Below are 24,403 nucleotides of genomic sequence, written 5' to 3'. Positions count from 1 at the left end.
GCGGGCTGCGGATGCATCATATTTAGACTTAAAATAAAAATAGAATTGACAGTGGGTCAGGTGGTAAGTGGTACTGCGTACCTGCAACATATTTCTTACAGGTACTCCGTACCACGCCGTACCCCCTTACTTGCAACACTGCCCCCTCCCCTGTGGCAACCAGCATAAAATGCCGCCCCCCCCCCCCCAGCATGTAACCCCTGCAAGGAGCATATAACCCCTAGCAACAAGCATGTAGCACTTATGTGCTATAATATATACTGGGTATATCGGTGTGTGCTATAATATATACTGGGCCTTACATTGTGTACTATAATGTGTGCTGGGCATAACGGTGTGTGCTGGAATGTGAACTGGGCACAACGGTGTGTGCTGGGCATAACGGTGTGTGCTGGAATGTGTACTGGGCATTACGGTGTGTGCTGGAATGTGAATTGGTACTACTATGTGAACACACCACTCCCCCCCCCCCCCCCCCCCCCAAAAAAAAATGCCGTAAATTTTTAGCGCGCGCACTGTCCCTATTTTCAGGTTTATATACTTTCTACTATATATGTATATTTATGCGAGTGGGCCAATTGATACTTCCCCCCGACCCACATGTGCCATGCTGGGGAGAAAGGTGAGAGAAGGCTTTATTCCGTTGGGACCCAGAAAAAGTCAGGTAGGACCCCAATTTTTAGAAGTGAAGGGTCCCCGGGACCCACTTTTTTGTGTGGTTTTCGCAAACACTGGTATGGTAATTCCGGATGTCCGCACTACGAGGAATTCAAAAACAGTCTAGCGGGCAGACGACAGAAACAATCTCGCTATTCACAGTGAGTTATTTTATTGTACTGGTAAAGGTTATGCCAACGAGGGCCGGGAGGTGTCACACAAACGTATATACCCGATAGTGAGAAGGCCAGATTGGCCGATGACCAGCGGGTTGTTGTGAAGAGATACAGTGCGGAGTTTAGGGTTCACTGACACGATTAACCCCGTCCTATCAGCTGCGATGTTTTATTATCACTGACTCTCTCACGACGCGCGTTATACCGGCTGCTCGCGTTGCCACCACTTTCATTTCATCTGGCAGATGCTTTCAGCAATGTGTGAATACACAGAGGACGTATTTGGGTAAAATATTTCTAACTCTCCGGATCCAATTTTAGCTCTTGGAATTCAGATCTCTTGCCGGTGCCAAAACAGCGTTGCATTAATCCTAACAACACCACTCGGAGATGATAACTTGGCCGGGGATTTGCGTCCTTGCTGATCCGGATTTTCAGGAATATTTGTATTCTCTCATCCCGTATTTGTGAATTTGTCGATTACTGTTATATTGGTGACGAGGAGGGTTCATGGTCTGTTCCACCGACCTCATTGATCTACGCTCAGAGCCTGTTTTGACACCTGAAAAATATCAAAATGTTCATTTTTTTTTTTTGAGCCGACAGGCGGTATTTCTACGGCATGATGGGAGAATATAACAGCGTGCACTCGCCAATGACGCAGTAAACTTAGACCGTGTCCATGCCGACTGTGTCGACATTTGGGACAGAAAAAGTGAAACTTGTGTCAACCTTTGACTGTCAACATCCCCATTGTTGACCTAATGTTTGTGTCGACCTTAGACATGTCAACCTATTTCAGGTGTTGACCTAAATCCCCCCCCTTGATGCCATTTTGTATATTGTAGGAATATTTCATCTAACAATCCAATAGGAACTAGTGAGGCATGAGGCTTGCAGGACACTGAGGCGTGAGGTTGGTGTGCCTCATGCCTTGTGGTTTGTCATTGGTTCCTAGTAAACCCATTGCTGCATTCCAATAGCAGCCAGCAATAACTGTAAGTACACACTGACTCCCGGGCAGACATGCGCATATTTGGAGGACGCAATATAGGTAATTACCCAAAATCAATCACTGTCAGAGGTGCCATTGTGAGAAACGTGCACATCTGCTGGAGGTAAAAGTCACTTTGAGCCCTGTAGATGTGCAGCGATACTGGCAGGCATCGGCTCATCAGTAACCATGCTGTTTGATAAGCCGGTCACATTGAAGATACCGCTCTCCGCGACTGGTATAGAGGTCGGCTGCCTGATCACAGCTGGAGGGGTCCTCTGCTCCAGCACGCAATACACGCTACCTGACAGCACCGGGACGCTTTCCTGTCTGCTCAGGGAATCAGGTTATACTGTACGTCCTGCCTGCTGCCCTCCAGGTATTAGAGGCTGCATCTCCCAACAGAATCTCCGAGTGCCATGTCCGTGCCAAGCTCCCTGCATCAGAACATGCAGACCTAGCAGTGCGTCACCCGGCCTTGTGTGCCCGGCACGCATGTACATAGGTCAGGAAGGACATGGATCTCTTCTGACCCCGTGTACAGATATCTCTGAATGGGTTTCATGCAATATCGGGCCCAGATTTCCTGCCCATTTTCCTCACTTTTCTCTCTGAATCTGAATCCCCTGACTCTTTACTGGTCGGGGTCCATACTACGCGGAAAGAGAGGGGGGGGGTTAATTTTTCCTGGACAGACATATATGTCCCCTCTTTGCGAGTCTGGTTTGTAGCTCTTGGTTAGTTCTACCGGGGAACCCCCATACAGACTCGTCTGGAAATGTGCATTATAAGGAACATTGAATGTCTCACATTGGGGGTAATTCTGAACTGCTCGCTACGCTGCTTATACTCGCTGCCTAGCGAGCAACTATATACCGCCTTGCCGAGCACAAGCCCCCTAACCCCCCCCCCCGCCACCTGAATCCCCATGCTACAGATGGCAGAACATGGTGCATATGGTTACTCACCATCTAATCATTTTTCCGCTCCCCACATAAAAGTAAGCCAGGACTTTTATGATGGCCGTTCTTCTACGAATTCGAGGCGGGTGCTGACATCATTTGACGTCCACCGCCCCAAACAGGCAAATGTCCACTCAGCATTTCCATGGGCGGGTCCACCGTATTTGGGTGCATGGCCAGAAGGACCCCAGTGACCACACCCTGCCTGGCAATCATTTTGCCCCGGCGCACTCACCCACCATGGTTTGAGAGAATGTAGCCAATCGTCGTACAGCTGCAAATTCATTCGCAACTCAACAGCTAATGTTTTTTCGAATGTGTGCGCAACACTGACCCTTCCACAACTCTGCGACAGACACATGCTGATCGGAGCCGGAGCTGATGTCACACACTCCCGGGCACGCCTGTGTTTTCCCAGACACTCCCAGAAAACAGACACTTACCACCCACAAATGCCGACTTCCTGTCAATCAAACAGCCTCCGGCTTGCAATTTAAAAAATCACAGAATTTTGTCGCTGTTGGCGTCACGCATGTGTACTGTGATCCATACACATGCCCAGTCAAACGATAATTGGTCTTGGTGTTCAGCTTAGGACTCGTTTAATGTATATGGTTCTTAACCCCATCTTGGTGAGATATCTATACCAATCTATGCCTCTCCCGTGCCCATGACCAGCATAGTTGTCCCATTGGTCTCAGAGTTACCCAACATTTCCTATCTCCAGTACTTACTGCCAATGTACTAATGTCTCTGACACTTTGCATTCCTTATTTCCTCCGTACAGAACACTTACGGGAGACACTTTCCTGCCTGTGCTGCTCAGAATACAAAGTGAATGAGTTCCGCAGTCATCAGTTACTGGGACTTTTCCCTCCCTTCTTTACTGGGCTGAATCTGTCAATTAATGTAGATGATATACCGAGTCTTCCCTAATCCCCATCAGTAGTAAACAGGAGCGTGGCTCTATTTCATGTCACCATGGTTGTTATACATCTCATATAAGGACGGTGCCAGCTGGAGACAGACTGATCTAACAGTCTAATAACAAAAAAACTCTTATTCTTCCGAATAACCAAAAAGCATTGCCAAGGAATCTGAATGATACTGTGGGGTCCCTAGAGAGATCTGGGGGTGCATGAGCGCCATAACTACTCCCACTGCCAATGCAGCAACATCTATACAGCGCTTGGACTGGCTTCCAGCGCACAATGCTGATGCCTATAGTATTATCGTAAGGTCCTGCCAGTATGCCCAGCCGTTCATTGTACTTGGTATGCAGGGCTGCCAATAGGTGGGTGATGTGGGTACAGCTGTCCCAGGCCCTGGCCTCTGAAAGGGCACGGGCAGCTCATTTTGCCCACCGCAACCCCCCAACTGCTCGACTGCATTGTGCTCAGTGCGCCGAACAAAGCAGGTCTTGGAGCGCATGCTTATTCAGCCCAGGACGCAGGCTGCCAATTAAAATGCTGCATCGGCTTTTGAGCCAATCAGAGCTCGCGTATCGGCAGCCAATCAGGGCGGCTGCCGGTATGCGAGCTCTAATTGGCTCACCAGCCAGTGCTGCATTTTAATTGGCCCGCCGGCATCCTGGGTTGAATATTTCTGTGCTCCAGGCTGCAGCTCAGTGGAAGAGGAGATGGGGGAACAGGAGTTGGGTTACAGTAAAGGTGCCCACACACTAGAAAGATCTGCGATCGTAAGATGTGCGCATAAATTGGAAATCGGCCAATCGGCCCAAAAATCGTTCTAGTGTGTGGGCACCTTAAGTCACGTGGGGAGGGGAGGCCGGACTGGAAATGAGTCCAGGGCCCCAAAATTACTGATGGCGGGCCCGTTGAGATGCACCATGTTCTGCCATCTGTAGCATTGTCACGAACACGGACTGGAATCTCAACTCCAGCCGGACTAGGGGCCTTTGCAAAGTGGAACGTGTTTTTCCCATACTACTGTATTGGTTAGCGTTGTCTACACCAATCAGAGAAGAGATCTGGGATTGCTGTGAATAGGAGGCAGCAATGAATGCCCAGTTATACTGATAAAGATTGACGGCTCGCTGCGGAGGTAGTGCAGACGGGGACCGCAGGCGTCGCAGTGCAGAGACTGTCGGCGCGGCGGGAGAATAGAAAGAAATCTTATTCAAAAGACTGGGCGGCCGCTGATTGGCTGAGAGCTCAGCCAATCAGCGGCCGCCCGGTCTTTTGAATAGGATTTCTTCCTATTCTCCCGCCGCGCCGACGGTCTCTGCTCTGCGACGCCTGCGGTCCCCGCCTGTACTACCTCCGCCGGGAGCCGTCAATGCGGGGGGGGGGGGGGCGCTGCTAGTAAGACAGGGGGGCTGTATATAAAGATATATCGGATATGAACATCGTGGGTGCTAAAAAGCACCCATGATGGCTCAGATTCCGATATATCTTATGTTCTGTAGGTCCGACGCCGTGATCCGATACGCGCGGGACCGCGCATCAGATCAGAAGATGTCAAACACATGCGATTTTCGGCCGATTTCACCCGATTTATCGGCCCAAAGGGCCGAAATTGGATGAAATCGGCCGAAAATCGCATAGTGTATGGGGGCCTTAAACCAATGCGCATGGACTACTCTGGGCTACGCTCCGACCGCACACACTGGGATATCATTCCATGGTGAGGGGCGTGGCCAGGTGTGTGAGGGGAAGTCATGTGACGTCAGCTCAGGCCCCGTTCAGCCTGTTTCTATCGCAGCCACCAAGTAAGTTCTGGGCTACGCTCTGACTGCACACACTGGGAAATCATTCCATGGTGAGGGGCGTGGCCAGGTGTGTGAGGGGAAGTCATGTGACATCAGCTCCGGCCCTAATCAGTCTGTCTCTATCGCAGCCACCAAGTAAGTCCTGGGCTACGCACAGACTGCACACACTGGGATATCATTCCATGGTGAGGGGCGTGGCCAGGTGTGTGAGGGGAAGTCATGTGACATCAGCTCCAGCCCCGATCAGTCGGTTTCTATCGCAGCCACCAAGTAAGTTCTGGGCTACGCTCTGACTGCACACACTGGGAAATCATTCCATGGTGAGCAGCTTGTAAATGGATTTGCAGCGAATCGCCGACCTGTGTAATTCACAGGCTTGCCCCGGACGGGATTTCACTCTGGCTGGGCCTGATCAATGGGCTCTGCAATTTAGCAGCGATCAGATCTGAATTACCCCTTAGCTATACTACATCTTATCTAGCGGTGAAAAGCTTTTTCCTCTTAATGGCCCTTATTCTGATCGGTGCGGATATTCCCGCATTCTTACGGTGCGGTCCGCACGCCACGGTGTTTTGCCGCGTGCGGCCATCGTCCGTAGAAACGCCCACGTGTCCTCCGCATTCGGACGGACTCACTCTTTAAGAACAGGGCGTGTTTACGGACGACATACAAAGCATGCGTGTGCGGGAGAAACACTCCGATTCGGCACGGTATTACAGAGTATTACAGAGTATGCTCGGGAATACCGCATCCGAACGGGAGCCAAGCGGTGCTACCGCACGTAAGCGGAGTATTTACGCCAAACAACCCACTATGAAGTATCTTCTGCTATACATCACATGACCCACTTATTCAATTACCTATCCTCATAAAAAACTGCTTATTTGGAATTGGAATCAATTAGATTCCAATATATCCTTACAAGCATGCCTAACACATGCATTGCACACATTAACCCTTACAGCAATTGAAGTGCAATGGTTTGTATTAAAGCACTGACAAGCGTCCTATTAGTGAGTAATGAGTAAAGGAGTCGATTCTATTGGGTTCAGGTGTTAATGGTTGTAGTCATTAGGCGTACGTTCGCCTAGCGCATGAACGAGTGGTGTCCGCAAAGCAATAGTACACTTGTGGACACCGCACATTTCTGCCCTTTTTGATCGCGTGCATTCGGAGTGGTTTCCGAATGTACGCCCCCCAACATAAGTGTACTCCCCCGTGTCCGCCCATGTTTCCTCCCCGTTTTGCCCACTTTGAAACTACGCCCATGTGTCATTCCGCATGACGCCCATAATACGCCCCTATTTCCCGAATGATAGCGGTGAACAGTTCTGGACGGGATCTGGCCGAACTGGTACCGAGTCAAGGCGTGGCACATGCGCGTTGCGTTCTCCACGCATGCGCAGACGCCGTAAACACGCGATCCGAAAGTATGCGGTAAAGTCCGCGTCAATCAGAATAAGGGCCAATATTACTCATCCAGTATACAATGATATTCGACATTTAGCAAAAATATGTTTCTCCCTTTATAGAGGTGACCATAAGCCTCTGTATCTTCTTACTCATCCTGCAATTACAATGAAGCTTATTTTTCCTTTATGAAAGCCCCGGTATTGAGGGAAGGCTGGGAACATGAAATAGGCTTCAGTTGGGAAATTACTATTTTTCTTTGTGTTATTGTCAATAACACTCTATTCATCTGCATCTGGAGACGTGCGTCAGCCGGCCTGAAGAAGCGCTTCTTAATTGGAAGCTCGGGTAACGGGGTAGTTCCCTCTCCCAGATTGTGTTCGCACCTCGCTGTCAGCAGCAGCTGCGCCTGAATGCTGCCAATCAGTCACCAGTCCTCCGCAGACGCGGTGTAATCACGGCGTTTTGTTCTGAGCAGGAACACCGGCGGAATACTTTTCTGAACGATGATCTCGGGGGCTCATCTGCGGCACCAGGACTTCTGATGCGTGCGCGCAAATACATACCTCTCTACATGATCCATTCCAGGAGGGACAAGAGGCTCTGTTCCTGGACTTCCATGCCAGTGTCAGCTGCAGCACAGTCCAAAATGCAGATTGGGGAGTCCCACCAACTGCCACATCAAATACCTCAGTCCAGGGCTCACTGGCAGGTGTGGCTCCCCTATTTGAATTTTGTACAGTGGTACAGTCCCTCATCAGCAACTGCCACTGGTAAATCCAGGAGCAGAGCATTTTGTCCCTCCTGCAATGGGTCATGTTGGGAGGTAGAGATGGTATCAGAGACATGGCGGAAAAAGCAATGGGGGCTCCTGGGTGGTCATTGGGAAGTGTCTGGTAGTACAGGAAGACATGGTCATTTCGGTTGGGTGCATTATGGGAGTCTTACGGGCATGTCAGTGATTACAAAATCATTCCCAGGCCGTGGTGAGGTGGAGACACTGCAACTGCCGCATGGCAAAAGGTTAGGGTTACTTAGTTCTCACCTACCTTACGAAAGGGATGCCCCTACATGAGAGTGAACAGATCGTCATTCAAGGGTTACTCCCCGCACGTTGCCATATCCATCTCTAGATGATATCCTGACTTGACTCACCAAAGGCCCCCATACACTAGGGGGGTTATTCTAGTTCACACGCAAAGGCAATTTCATTCTCTAATGGACAAAACCATGCTGCACTGCAGATGGGGCTGATGTAACATGTGCAGAGAGAGTTACATTATATAGATGTGTACGGCGAGCGAAGAATTTGCATCATCGTCATCTAATCATTTTTCCACTGGTCAATACTGATCGCAAGCGCCGCGTAGTGCTGGACATACTGAGAGGCTGTGATGGAATGAGGCTTATTGAGGCTGAAGCTGATGTCGCACACCCTCCCCTAACACATTTGGGCACCTCTGCGTTTTTCCTTGCGCTCCTATGAAATGGACAGTTACCACATCCAGACGCCGGCTTACTGTCAATCGGCTGAAAAAAGGGAAAAAGTAGCAGGACTTCGTCGCCGGACGGCGTCGCACGCGCGACACGTGGCATGCGCAGCCTATCGATAATCGGATGCTGTGCGAATTTGTCCAGCCGCAATCATGTCTGAGGGCCTGATACAGACGTGCCGGTAAGCGCCGCCCCGCCGAACGTCCGCCCCCAAATTCGCTCACACATCCGGCCGCACAGGAGAGAAATCATTTGATATTCGCTCACCGTGGAATGATTTTTCTCCCCTTCACTAATACCCCTTTTACACTGCCTCAAAACCCCGGGTCTTCGGCGGGTCAGACCCGGGTCAGAGGCGGTGTAAATGTGTCACGCCGTGTCCCTTTACACGGGACTTCTCCCCAGCTGCTGACCTGGGTAGAACACGGCCAGGACCTGGGTAGAGGGCGGTGTAAATGGGTATGCCGGGTTGGATGACCCGGCTCCCATTTACATCAATAGGGGATGCACAGACTATATACAGACTATACTCTGCAGACAGCAGCGGAGGAGGTGAATGGATGCCTGTGTGCGGCATCCATTCACCTCCCGGACGACGGCTGGGGGTAGCCCAGCAGCTTACCTTGGTGCTGGGCTACCCCCAGCACGGCGATCGGTGTATCCGGCGGGGATGTCATCTCCAAGCGCCGCCTCCGTCTACACTGCGGGTGGGCACTGCAGTGTAAATGGAGAAAATCCCGGATCCGACCCGGCTTGGATCCTTCTTCCAAATGCCGGGTCGGATACGGGATTTTTGGTGTAAAAGGGGTATTATAAAAGTCAGTCTAGACTGACATGTATTCTGAGTCTAAGTCACCCCCTGAATCAGGCCCAATATACACACACAGGAGTAGCGTTCCTTTGTATAGTGTGTGTGTGTGTGTCGTTTTAGTTAAATGTTGCAAGGACGTTTTAAGTATAGTTCCTCTCGCCCAATTGTTCTGTACATGAGCGTTAATGCTAACGGTTTTAATTATAGGTGTGAGCGTCACGACTACTGACAGTGTAACGGTGACACGCTGTGTGCAGTGCCGGCAGTGGGAAGTGCTGGATAATTGGTGTAGAGGGTCTATATTTACCTTTCCATCTGTTCTCACAAGATGTCTGCCACATGTTATTTCCGGACCAGAAAGCCTACTAACTAGCACAACAAACATTTCAAGGTCGGACGTTAAATCGAGTCACAACGCAGTATGATCAGTCATAATTTCTATTGTCTATGTGCGTTCCCGACGTCTGGGCGGAATTAGACACACGGGGCCCTATTTGGGAATGTGCAGAAATAACTTCTATTATTGCAGAGGTAAAAAAACATTACTGCCTCAATGTATTATTAAAATGTGGAGGCAGCTGTTGCTGGAACTGTAAAGGCCCCCATACATCAGAAAGATAGATAACTGGTTGTATGATGGATTGTATGCAAATTGTGTGCACACAATTTTACAATGCGCGGTCCCGTGGATTAGATGATTGGTCCTCTCATCTGACGTGCTGCATCAGTTGATCAGTTGGGATTGGGAGATGATTGCATGAGCTTTTGAGCACATGCAATCGGTCGTTTGACTGGTCATACAATCGGCACCATTTGAGTGGCAGTTTTCAGGCATTTTAGGTACATGCAAATGATTGTGAGATGACCGGTCGTATGCAGCAGCTGGATTGTATGAATGTATGATGGATTGTGAGTACATTGGGGGTTATTTTGGTTCACTAATTCTGACAAATTCCTTCTTAGATGGACAAAACCATGTGCACTGCAGGTGGGGCAGATGTTACTTGTGCAGAGAGAATTAGATTTGGGTGGGGTTTTACTTCAAAGTGAAATCTATATTGCAGTGTAAAAATAAAGCAGTCTTGATTTTCCCTACACAGAAACATAATAACTCACCCAAAACTAACTCTCTCTGCACATGTTACATCTGCCCCACCTGCAGTGCACATGGTTTTGTCCATCTGAGAAGGAATTTGTCAGAAAGAGTGAACCACAATAACCCCTATTGTGCGTCCAAAAACAATAGAGGACTGCTGGGAAGTTGAAGGGAAAGTTGGACACAATGGTGATTGTAAGCAGGTCTTTTTGATGTATGGCCACATAAGGAGGTTATTCAGCCCTGCACTCTGCATAGCTACTGGCTGCTTTATTCTTCTGCAATTTAGATGTTACATCTGCCCCGCCTGCAGTGCAGCATGGTTTTATCCATTTGCTAAAAAAGCAGCTTTGAGGTCAGGTCTGAATAAGGCCCAATAAGTATTAATATATCAATTTAAACCTTCATGTTATAATGTCATTTGTACTGATGGGGTGCGGCGAGGCACCCGGTCAGTGCAGCCGGCTGACGCTCATTTTTCCCATGAATATATTTGTGTCACGATCAGCGCCCCCCCCCCCCCCCCTTCCCCCACCCGCAATCTTTCTTTTCCCGTTGCTCCACTCTATCGCTCTCTGCATTCCTCCTGGGTATACTCTCTTTATGCCATTAGCCGCTGGCTTTCTGCTTCAGTGTTTTGTCACTGCCTCATTCATTGTGGCTTTACTGTTAATAAAATGTTTGGGAATGAAATAAGGGTCAGTTGTAAGATGCAGTAATTTCCAGGCCGGCAGATTTACACCTGGTTATTGGACTGAGGAGTGTGAGAATTGCACATCGCCGGCGGGGGACAGGAACGTGTGATTTGTGGGAGCCGATGACCTCTAGCAGCGTGCCCCACAGATAACATTAGTGCAGCACTGAGGAAGCCAATGCATCTTCCCCACCTCCTCTCTACAGCTCAACGGCAGGGGGAATCTCTTCTGCAGGTGAGGCCTGGTTCAGACTGGCTCGCTAGGCTGCCGGCAAAGGCATGCCCCTGCCGCCCGAATCCCCTCGATACGCTGCAAGTGTTTGCTCGCACAGAGGAAAAAAACATTTGATGGTTACTGGCCATCAAATGATTTTTCCCCTGTTTGCAGCAGAAAAGTTGGCTAGGACGTTTCTGCTCCACGGTCTTCTCCGAATTGGGGGCGGGAGCTGACGTCATGTGATGTCATCCGCCCATCCCGAGCAGGCAACGGCACGTCCACCGTTTTTGACGGCACACCCAAGAAACGCCAGTTGTCCACCCCGGAACGCCCCCTGCCTGTCAATCAGGCAGTGGGTGCCCCGGCAAATGAAAGTTTCCCTGAAGGCGCTCGCTGTGGGGGTCTGCACATGTGCATTCAGGCCTATGCACAGGCCCCTCCCCCTTCAGAGAGGGGATGAATTTGCTGCTCAAAGAGCAGGTCTGAATCGGTCCTGTAGAGTGCCGATAATCGTTAACAACATGCGCGATAACGATCAGTAATGATCTTATTGTGCATCGTCTAGTATGTATGCACTATGGGGTGATTCTAATCTTCTCGCATTGCGGCAAGTTCAGCCCCATCCCGTTGGTTGGGGCTCTGCGCATGATATGTTATGCGCATGTACAGGTCCCCTTTACAAAAGGTTTCGGCGACTTGCATAGCAGTGAAGCCGTCCGCAGGGATCGGGACGGGCCCGGAGGAGGATGGCAGCGGGCACAGGGGTCCCCATGAAAACTCTGGTTGTTCCCTTGGCTGTGCGATGCGGTGCTATGAGGAAAATGCTGTGTTTGGAGGTGTGGCCAGCACGATTGCATCATCATAGCCACGCCCCCACCATGCAGTGCTGGTATTACACAAGAACCACAAATGCAGTAAAAACAAGGGCACCGACGGGGAGGGTACAAGACAAAGCTGCTTACTCAGCAGGGTAACTTGGCGCTTTACAACAGAGATATTACAGGATTGCCTGTCAGTATAATAATATGAGGTGGAGAACACTTGCGTCTGGGTGAACCAAGGCATCGTACATTTCCAGATCCGTCTTGTCAGCTCTGTCCCGTATGGCTTCTGTAGAGAGACACTTTCTATAGGACTCCCATTAATATCTGTAATCTCCCTGTAGTGCATAGGAATCCGCTGTCACTGGCTTACACATACTCTGCTGATACAATAATATTTTCATCTTAACAAGTTTCCATTGCCGGCATAAAGCTATAAATATTTAAAAGGACATTTAAATGGTTTCTCCTGTGTGGCTTTCAGATATTAATATTCAGTGAATTTCTTCTACCCTAAAAGAGAACACACAAGAAGTCTGGGATGCTGGCAGTGTTCTGCAGAGATTATCCTCAACTGTAACGTGTTATGTAATTAGCAATTTATAAATAATCAGCCATGGAACTGACTGAGTAATGAGAACTGCAATCCCTTTTCCCAGTTACTAGTTCCCAACTGTGTCCTTTTCCCAGGAGATAGCTGCCGACTCTTCTCTTTTCCCGGGTGCCAGATGCCGACTCTTCTCTTTTCTCGGGAGACAACTGCCGATTCTTCTATTTTCCCAGGAGACAGCTGCCGACTCTTCTATTTTCTCAGGAGACAGCTGCCGACTCTTCTCTTTTCCCGGGTGCCAGCTGCCGACTCTTCTCTTTTCCCGGGTGCCAGCTGCCGACTCTTCTATTTTTCCCAGGACACAACTGCTGACTCCTCTTTTCCTGGGTGCCAGCTGCCGACTCTTCTCTTTTCCCAGGAGACAGCTGCCGACTCTTCTCTTTTCCCAGGAGACAGCTGCCGATTCTTCTTTTTTCCCAGGAGACAGCTGCCGACTCTTCTCTTTTCCCGGGTGCCAGCTGCCAACTCTTCTATTTTCCCAGGAAACAGCTGCCGACTCTTCTCTTTTCCCAGGAGACAGTTGCAGACTCTTTTTCCCCAGTTGCCGACCTTTCTCTTTTCCCAGTTGCCAGTTGCCGACTCTTCTCTTTTCCCAGTTGCCAGTTGGCGACTCTTTTCCCAGTTGCCGACTCTTCTCTTTTCCCAGTTGACAGTTGCCGACTCTTTTCTTTTCCCAGTTGCCAACTCTTCTCTTTTCCCAGTTGCCAGTTGCAGACTCTTCTCTTTTCCCAGTTGCCGACTCTTCTCTTTTCCCAGTTGACAGTTGCTGACTCTTTTCTTTTCCCAGTTGCCAACTCTTCTCTTTTCCCAATTCCCAGTTAACGACTCTTTTCCCAGTTGCCGACTCTTCTCTTTTCCCAGTTGCCAAGTGCCGACTCTTCTCGTTTCCCAGTTGCCGACTCTTCTCTTTTCTCAGGAACCAGCTACCGTCTCTTCTCTTTTTTTCCGGCTGCCTTCTCCTAGACCATTCCCTGTTTCCAGCCAACCTGCTCCCAGACCGTTCCCTGTTCCCAGCCAACCTGCTCCCAAACCGTTCCCTGTTCCCAGCCACCTTCTCCCAAACCGTTCCCTGTTCCCATCCGCCTGCTCCCGTCTATTCCCATTCCCGTCCACCTGCTTCCAGCCAATCGCTGTTCCTAGGCCGCCTGCTCCCAGCCAATCCCCTTGCATCTTATGCAAGGCGTGTAAAGTCAATGCGGATATTTTCAAGCTCACAGGCTTTCCCTAGTAATATGGCTGTGCCCACCGATGCACAGTGGCGGCTGAGATATCCGGATCAAAGGCCGGAGAAAATATCAGCACAGATCCTCTGTAACCCGTCAGTGTGTTATGTTATCTTGATTTAGAGCACAGTATTCAAATTGTGTATTTTTGCATACCGCCTAAAGGACAGGTGACATTTATCACTGTGATTATTCTGGAACGGCAGCTGCTGTCCTGGAGAGAAGCGCTATAAACACTCTGATTTGCAGCTTTTAGCCTCTGCGATGAGAACCTGATCAGAATCAAAACCTCACACTTCACTTCAATATTATTTCATACACAATTATTGCACATAATGTGTTTTCCTGCTGCGTAAATCCCTTTGCAGATGGAGAATGGCTGCAGTCGGGAGCAGGCTCCGTCCTTTAATAATCTATGCTATCTCTACCATGTACCATGAGCTGAACTTCAATCCTACAAGGTGATACTCTGTATGGGTCCTCGCAGATCCTAACAGCATGGAAGAGATAATTAGATGGCGGATCCTGCTCTGTAGGGATGGAAAGGGGGGGCTTCAATCTACACAGAATCCTTCATGCCTGGTATCCAATTGCACAGGAATAAATTCATTTAAAGGCAATACCGGAATGATTGAGAAAGGTGAAATTTACAAGCATGTTAATAAGAGCGAGCGCTCAGCCCAGGAGATCGACTGTCTGCAGGCTAATGGGATACATAGACGCACCAAGGGGGGGGGGGGGGGGGCTGTAAATCTTCTGCTCTGCAATTAAGCAAACCAAACGGTGTGCCAGAACGCATTTTATGTTGAGTGGTCAGTATGGGGGGGGGGGTACTACAGTATCAGTTATTAACATATGGATTAATAAAATCTATATATCTGAATACCCTCAGCAGTTTCTTTGCCTGCAGATGTGAAGGCAAATCGAATGTGCGGATTTACTGGGGACCAAGCTTGACCGCTGCCTGTGGCCGAGGGGCAACTCTTTCTCTGCATGTCCCGTCCGTGGGATACGGTGACAAGGTGCCCCATTTATGTCGGCATGCTTTGGAACGACCACTGAAGGTCGACAGGTCTAAGGTCAACACCATGAAATTGGTCAACATGGCTAAGGACGACGGGGCTGAACGGTCGACACAAGCATTAGGTCGACAATGGCAACCTTAGCCATTAAGGGTAAGCCATTCACCTATTTCAGTTGCCGGCCTAAGCTCTGCTGACCTGCAGTGGTTGAGGCAATGGCCAATACCGCCATCCGTTGCTCTTATTAATGCCTGGTGCATTCCTGTTCTATTAATAAAGTGCTGGATGTACGATCATTCAGTGGTGTACGCAGCTGACCTTGACATCGCTGTTACATGAGACGGCGCTCGCGATCACTGGGCGTTTTAGGGTGGAAGACTGGGAAGTGTCCTAAAGTTATCAATGAGTTACATTAGTAATTAGCGGTCCGCCCAGTGACGTCCGCCATGTTCCTAAGATACAGTCGGGCTAAAGGCCCCCATAGGCTACTGCGACTTATCGGATGGTCGTCTGCGGGATCCAAAAAGTCTTTGTGGCAGCCATGGCGATCTCCGGCTCCGATTCAATGCGCAACAAGGCCACAGATTGGAATCATAGGTGAAACACATATGATTGACCCTTCTCACACAATTTTTCTGAGCCATGCGTCAGAACCAGGTGGAAACAGACCAAATCGCACAAGTGTATGTGCACCTATACTGTGGCCTAGCCACGTAGTGGGAAAAGATTTCTACACAGGAAAAATTGATTATTATTGGAAACTAATGTGACAAGCAATCACATACACTGGAAAGATGAAGTCTTAGGGGGAAATTTACTAAGATGTGTATTCTACTTCACATGTGATGTTGCTATTGGCAACCAATCAGATCCTGTGTACTATCTTCTAGAGGGTGCTAAATAAATAAGAAGTCGATTCTGATTGGTTACCCATAGCAACATCACATGTGAAGTAGAATACACATCTTAGTAAATTTCCCCCTTGGTCTTTAACACTTATATCAGGAGAGCACATGTGCGGCTAATCAGCCCAACCCTGATCACATCAGTCTTCCTGCTGCTCTAAAACCTAGACCGGATCCTCCACATTACCTTCATGTGGAAGTATGCTGTTCCTGCCACACTAGGGGCCTTATTTTGGTTCATTCTTTCTGACAAAATCCTTCTTAGATGGACAAAACCATGTGCAATGCAGGGGGGCAGATGTAACATGTGCAGAGAGAATTAGATTTGGGTGAGTAATTTTGTTTCTGTGCATGGAAAATACTGACTGCTTTATTTTTACACTGCAATATAGATCTCACTTTGAAGTAAAACCCCACCCAAATCTAATTCTCTCTGCACATGTTACATCTTCCCCACCTGCAGTGCACATGGTTTTGCCCATCTAAGAAGGATTTTGTCAGAAAGAATGAACCAAAATAAGGCCCTAGATTACTAGGACTATTTTAGGACTCTGGAACCAGCAGCTGTGGGTTCACCTTCTCTGCCTACGCCGTGTACCTGCCGCAGAGCTGACCCCAGAGACCCCGTGCAGCCTGACTGAGCCCCCCCGCGCTGGTACGGTATGTTCTGTAGCACTGCAGATCTCTATGCCATGTCCTCAAGAGAATGTTTGATTTCCTGCTCTCAGGTAGATGTGATTGATGTTTTAATTAAGGTTTTAGAAGCAGTTACAGAATTTCCTAGCAACGGCCTATAATGGGATTTTCTTGTGTTTTGTTTCCTTTTAACTTTTTTGCAATGGAACGCCTTTCACCATGTACAGGGTAGAGGCACCCTGTTAGGGTAGTATCACCCTGAACCCTAACTCATCATAGATGACTTACTTCAAGGTTGTTGCAGATGTACAAACTGGATTCCGGGTAGTGTATTCGTAAGGCCTATCTCTATGAAATGTGTCAAAATCTGATTACAAGGTGTTAAGGGTTGGCAATTTTAATGCCCAGTGATCTCGGGACCTTATTCTGGTTGATTCGTTCGCATGCACATTCGCACGCACCTGCGCGAACGGCAAACGCACGCACTATGCGAAGCTACGCCCATTCCACATGAGTCTTCGCAACGGTACCAAAATGCATGTGCGTACGCACATTCTCATGTCTGCAAGCTCAGCCGCTGTGTGTGTGAATTCATTCGCAACTCTAATACGCACGCAGCCAACTCATTCTCAACTCATCAATTAATGACATGATTAGTCTCATAACGAGCACATGTTGACTTGTTGTAATTGTGTGTAAATTTGTTGAAAATGACATGAACACTTGTTGACATTAAGCAAATGCGCACTTCGGACGATGCGAATACGTACTAAGCAAAGCAAACGCACTGCGCGCAAATTGTCATGCGAACAAATCAACCTGATTACCCTCCTCTGTGTCATGGGAATGCATGCGCAGTACAGGTTTTCTGGATTTTTCGTGCATGTGCATTGGCAAATAGTCGCTCACCCCTGAATTAAGCCTTACAGTGCTTTATTTCCGCAAACTGTGGTGTTTTGCCTGCTTCGGAGAACCATAGACTTTCTCTTTCGTCCACCTTTATTTGTGTCCACGGTATCGAGGGATCTGGAAGGTGCATCAGACTTTGTGCAGCTTTCAAACCACTTCAATGAATCAATGTTAAAGTCGTTATAGCGGACCAGCGCTTCCATTGTTTATATACTTAGAACTCAAGCCACATCTGTGTGCCAGTGCCACACAAATCACATTTTAATATTTAACATGGGAAAATCACATTCCTGCTGTGACATCTGTCGATGTGGCTTAGCAAACGCCGCCGTACATCTGTGTCATTATCTAATTGAATTTATTAACTGGTGCCTGATCCCGCTTATTATGGAGTCACTATGACTCTGTCAATTACGCTTCTCAGAACACAGAGCCTCTTATCTCTGGTCACCCGGGACCGCTACAATCTCATGTGTTCCGCACACGTTGGAAGGATGGGCAGAGAACTTGGTGAGGGAGTCCTTCAGAAAGAGCACAGTAGTAAATGTACAGTATTATTTGCCAGTATTGAGGGCCATTGCTGCGAGGCGCTGACTAACGGTCACACTTCGCACTTCATTTACCAACCAGTGGAGTTCAAGGACTTGTATATTTTTTGTGGAACAGATTTGAAAATATCACTTTTCTCTAGAGGGAACCAGATCAGCACCATGGACAGCGCTAAGCTCAGCCGTATTCCTTTGTATACTGAGGGCCAAATGTATTGAACTTTGGGCCTTATTTTGATTCATTGGGTCCTCCGTGCGTCCGCACGGAAGACCGATGCTTAGTGTCTGCGCATGCGCGTTTCTGCGCAGGTGCAGACACAGGGTGCGTGCACCCACAGCGAACTTTCGGTTCACCAGGTGCACGCACCCTACACGCTGAGCAGGGGGGGGCGGAGGGCAGCCCCATTAGCATATGGGAACGCCCAGCATTCCATGGGCGTTCCCATGAGAATAATGGGCATTCCCAGGTTAATGAGGCCGTGACGGACATGCGGGGGGCGGGCAGCTGACATCACCAGAGTGTGATAACGCACCAGCCAATCAGCTCTCAACTGTCATTTTTCTAACCCTGTCTGTGGCATGGCGGTTAGGAGATGATTGGCTGGCGCTTTACCACTCCTTTTCACTCTCCACTTTATCACTTTCTAAGGATTAATACAGCTGGATCTGAGCCTGTCTTGGGCCTGATTCAGATGCCCACTCTAGAGAGAGCTAAAGCAGCAATTTCATGTGTGGCAATCTGACGAATGAGATCCCCCACAGCCAAAATCGCGTGGAGACACCGCTCTCCGTACAACGCCTTCATCCTGAGATATATTTCTGAAGCACGCTCGCCTTCTGCGCGTAGATATCGGATAACCGCACTTTGCGCTGATCTGGAGGAAGCCATCATGCATCTGACCGCTCGAAATAACTTTCCAGGCGTGAAGAAACCAAAGTGAAGCCATTCACAACACATGTGCACCTGGGAAAACCGCCACGCCGTCTATCGGCAAACACATTAACAACCACAGCAAAAGTCTCCTTTTCATTTGGGCGTACCGTGGGCGATATGTAACAGAGGGCAATTTTTAGTCTTGTCTTTAAATCGCATGTGAAAAAAAAAAATCTAAATTTTTTTTTTTTTAAACTTGCAAATCTAATAGAGTGCGATTTTGTTAGACAAAGTCGGAATTCGCATGCGATTTATTGTGAAGGAAAAAGTTCGATTTTTTAGTAATGATAATGTGCAATCTTTTTGACATGAAAGTGTCCGGTATTTATTAAATACGAAAAAAATGGCGTGGGGTCCCCCCCTCCTGAGCATAACCAGCCTCAGGCACAAAGGAACTTATTCAGGTCCATTCGAGGGGCCGTGTTCGTACCCATTAGCTCATGCTAATAGGCCGATGGCGCGGGCAGCTGACATCACCGGATGTCAAGTGCCCGCCCACTTCCCTCACAATGCACAAGCACATCTAAGGTTGCTCTGAGTAGCCATAGATGTGCGTGTGCCTTCCTCATCATTTGATGGTTGGCGACCATCGAATGCTGTGGGTGTTCCCCCGCAGCCTGTGATTGGATGTTTATGTAAAACACCCATTTGCATGCCATGCGACCGTACGCTCTGTGAGAATGGTGGGCCGGCGTACCACCATTCACAAGGCGGGATCTGGTTGACTTGCAAGGATGTGAATTCACATCCGAGCGAATCACAAACCATAAACAAAGAATCGGTCCTGGTTTTAGAAATTCAGGGGGGGGGGGGACATAAGGGATCCCCAGGATTTCTGAAACCAGCACCAGGCGCAAGTAGGGGTCCCCCATATTTTGAGAACCAGCACCGGACCCAACCAGTCAGAAGGGTAATGCCACAACTTATTATATAAGGTCCCCAGGCCAAAGCATTATACCCCCAGATTGGTGAGCCCGATCAGGGACCCTGTGAGAGTTAGGACCCCCCTCCAGGATTAATCCTGCCCGGGCTGAAGCCCAAGGCTGTCCCTGATGCCCCAGGCTGATAAATGGTTAATAATAGATGAAACTATTGTGTAATGTTGTGGAATTACAATTCCCAGCAAGCCTACCCAGCATGCAGGGACTTGGAGAACCACAAGTCCCAGCATGCAGGGCATTAGAGGGCTCACTGGGTATTGTAGTTCCACAACATGACAAATAGTGACATAAAACACACACACACGAGAACACACAAGAAGAGTATAACTTTATTACACTACATTCATTCTCACATACATTAACTATGGCTTCCCTCGAAGGCATGTCCTCTTGTCCAAGGAGAGTCCAAACGGATACCTGTTGAGGGAAATTATACCACACGCACCACACGCCGCTTGAGAAGTTGGAATGTTTGCTGACATTCTCGGCTCTTCCCACATGCCGGGGGTTAGTCCCACCCATCAGCCAATCAGGAGCGGCCTATGGGAAATCTTCACTCAGCTTTCCCAAATATAAATCCGCATCCTAATACATGTGCGATTTTTGGAGAATGTTTAAAATCGGCCATTTTTTGTTGTAGAATTCACAAGTCTAAAATTCGCCCCATACTGTATATTTAGTGGAACACTGGTTCAGAGCCGTCACAGTTCTGTTGATTAAAAAGGAAACTGACTGCGAATAGCAAATTGCGGTGATTTAAGAACGCTGTAGACAAAAATAGATCCGAACATTAAAAAAACTGACAGGTTCATTCTTCTCCTTAATTATGTTTAATGTTATTTGTGATTTTTATTTTAATATTCTTCTTCATCTTGTTAATGTTCTGTGCAAGTGTCACTGTGGTCGGTTTGATAAAAGAGTTTTATCATTTCAATTTTCAAGGTGTCATAATTACATCACCAACTTTCCTTACCATGTTATAGGATGTAGGTAGATATATAGATACATAAAATGGTCACTGTCGCATTGTATTTGTCCGCTTAGAAGATCGATTTTCGGGGGAGGGGAGTGTTTGCTTGTTTTTTCGGAAAAGGGGGTGCTAGGCCAAATATGTTTGGGAACCTCTGGTCTATGCTGAGTCTGTTATTGGCCTTAATTCAATCCTCCTTTCTGGTGTGACCCAAATCAGCACCACGGATAGCGCAATATTCAGCAGTATGTCTGTGTATACCAGTGGTTCCCAAACCTTTTTGAATCTCGCCCCCCGGAATATTAGAATTTATTTCATGGCAGCAAACATTTCTAATTGCTAAAATCAGGAAAAAATATATAAATGTAAGTATATTGTGTTTGTTTCTCATTCTTAATGTCAGTTATGTGGCAATTTAGGTCAGCATACATTGGGTCGACGCCTGAAATAAGTCGACAGGTCCACACAAGCATTATGTCGACAATGGGAAGGTCAAAAGTCAAAAGGTTGACATGAGTTTTTCACATTTTTGTCCTGAATGTCGACATTCAGGACAATGTTGACACATGTCTAAGTGTACCGCGTCCCATGTGGACCTTTTTATGTGTCGACCATTCGCCTGTGTTGACCCTTTGTCAATGTCAACCTTTTGCATGCCAACCTTTTTTCCATGTGTCAACCTATTGCCTGTCGACCTAACAACCGGAGTCTCCCTACACAGTCTGACTTCTATCCCTGCACAGGTAGCCGATGAGGACATGGCAATGTCAATGCCGCACATCCGACGGCCATTGCTTACACTTCAGGGGAGATGTTGGGCTCCACCGGATAAATGACACAAAAAATTAATTTGCATATTAATGTTAAGCAGGAAGCTAAATATTTATCTAATCAGCGTTCCCAATTCTCCCAGGGATCTGGTTGGTCAGACTCCGAGGCTCGGCCTGAGTCCTACCAGAAATATAAATATACGTAATGTACGAGTCGGTTTCTCCAGTCCGTCTAGGAAAGGGTGCGGTGCTGACTTATCTCCCGCTATATATGTGCAAAACTTCCCTGGCCTAATTTCCTCCGTTGTCATGGTTACTGTTGGGGAATATGATGAATGGGAGGATGAAGCCTGAAAGTTCCCTTTCCCTCGTCAGATAACTTCTACCAGATATATATATTATTACTAGGAAAACAAGATGGATGATTGCGTCCCACCGGGTGCATTAAGATGCATTACGCCACATGGCCGACTGTCTCTATCTCCTCTCCAGTTGTGTTTAATCAAATGCTCTGGTACGGCTAATCTATAAAGCTCCCGTTCTGCTACGATAAGGATACCGCCATTATATTGTGTGCCGTGTACATTTGCTGTATCGTAGCGCTGTACAGAATTATGCGGGGCCTGCGCCAGACTCAGATCTCTGGGATAAACGTTCGCTAGCCTAGTGCGCCCTAACACTTACCTGCGACACACTAGACCATTTTTAAAAGATATCGCTCAGATAGTCTCTGAATAATAATAATTTGCCCCAAGCAAAGTTTAAGTAGTGAGGGAGTGGTGACGACACGATGAGGGTGGCGGCGGACCTTGCACGGGCGGCGACCGGGTGTTTCGTGGGATCGGTGCGGACAACAAGGGCACGTTCACTGGCAGGACAGTCCTGAGAGTTGGAAGACGGGTCCTGCGTCCTGCTGTTCTTCGTACAGTAAAACCCCATACACGCTACACAACGGCCCTTATTCAGATCTGATCTGAAATTTGTTCTCAAAATGCCCAAAACCATGTGCACTGCAGGTGGGGCAGATGTAACCTGTGCAGAGAGAGTTAGATTTGGGTGGGGGTGTGTTGAAACTGAAATCTAAATTGCGGTGTAAAAATAATGCGGCCAGTATTTAACCTGCACAGAAACAAAATAACTCACCCAAATCTAACTCTCTCTGCACGTGTTACATCTGCCCCACTGGCAGTGCACATGGTTTTGGCCATTTTGAGAACAAATTTGTACTGCGATCAGATCTGAATAAGGGGAATATATTGTTAATGCTATGAACAATAATAATTATATTGTTAATTATGTATCGCTAGTATCGTGTGTATACTAAGGGCCTGATTCAGACCCACTCCCTGGGCTGCAGATTCACAGCCGAACTGATTATAGAAGGACCCTGCACGCGCCTGGTCTGCAGTACGCATGCGCAGGGTCCCCCTACAAACGAAGCCAGCCGTTTGCAAATTGATTAAAAGGTGCCGGGCATTTGGGGGTGGAACGACAGCGTTTTCAGTCAGTTACCCGGGAAACGCAGGCTTTGCCCGGCCTTTGGGAGGGCTGCTAATTTCAGCATCAGGCCCTCGGTATGCCCAGTCCGATGCATCGTTAACGTCCCCTCCCATCATTGTCTGTGCTGCATACTCAATGCTGACTGGCAGCAAAGGCGGGTGACATCACTTAATGATATCGTTCTGTACGTATGCTCTGTAGGAGCAAACCATCTAGTGCACAGGTTCGCAAAGTCGGTCCTCAGGACCGCACACAGTGCACATTTTCCATGTCTCCTCACAGCATCACAAGTGAAATAATTAGCGCCAGCTGTGGATGTTTTGAAATGTGTCAGTGAGTCATGAGAGCACCTGGAAAACGTGAACTGTGTGGGGTCCTGAGGACCGAGTTTGAGAACCACTGATCTAGTGTGTATGGGGCTTAGGTGTTCACAGTAATGTATGAGGGTTTGTCATGGAGGTCGGGAAGGGACATTGCAGAGGAATAAAGCGCTGGTTATTCCCTTTGGCAGGGTGACCTGTTCATCATTGTTGTCGTGGCCCCTCCCCTTGTGTTGTAGTCAGGCCCCCTCTCCTGATTTAATGAACTGTAAAGATAACATTTATAAAACAGATAATATTTCCTGGCGCCAGACAGTGATACAGTCCACAGACAGAGGGCTGCGATTACATCCCAGCAACCAGGGAAATTCTCCCAACCGATAAACGCACAAAGAAAAACAATCAGTGGGCGCTTGGAGAGATTACAAAAAAAAAAAAAGGCTGAATAATAATATTAATAAATTTATAATTATAACATTATAAGCATAATTCTATAATAATATTAGAATTCCGGCTGTTTATTATCTCGCCAAGCGCTATCTTTATATTAGATGTCTGTATTAGTACTAATAGGCAGCAGTGGCCTAACGAACGGCTCGTCGTGGGCTTAGTTAATGCTGGACTAATGACGCAGCCGTCTTGGACGATCTGTCTCGTCTTTATAATGCGCATTGGCAGCCACATTAAAGCCCTGTCCCTTCCCATTGGCATCAACAGCCAGCGACAAAGGGAAACTCTGCAGCACCGGCCGGAATACCGAGCGGCACAGCAACTGACGGGTTACATATAATATTGCTGGGTCATGGTGGCAGTGAGCGAAGCAGCCCACAGCTGCCCGCTTGCCTACCAGGACAAGTTGACTGGCATCTATGCCCGGGCCAGGCAACCCCTGCACTAAGGGCCTGATTCAGCACTCTTTCGCTGCTTAGGGAGCAGGAAAACGCCACACGGCGGGTGAGCGAACGTCCGCATCTGCATGCAAATTTTTTGGGTGTCTATGGACGACAAAGTCGGTTCAAAATAAATCATGAAAAACTCATGTTTTCCTTTAT

The sequence above is a fragment of the Crinia signifera genome, chromosome 9, assembly GCF_055691185.1.
Source record: "Crinia signifera chromosome 9, ASM5569118v1, whole genome shotgun sequence".
Classification (NCBI taxonomy): Eukaryota; Metazoa; Chordata; class Amphibia; order Anura; family Myobatrachidae; genus Crinia; species Crinia signifera.
Note: the sequence above shows the minus strand (reverse complement) of the source record.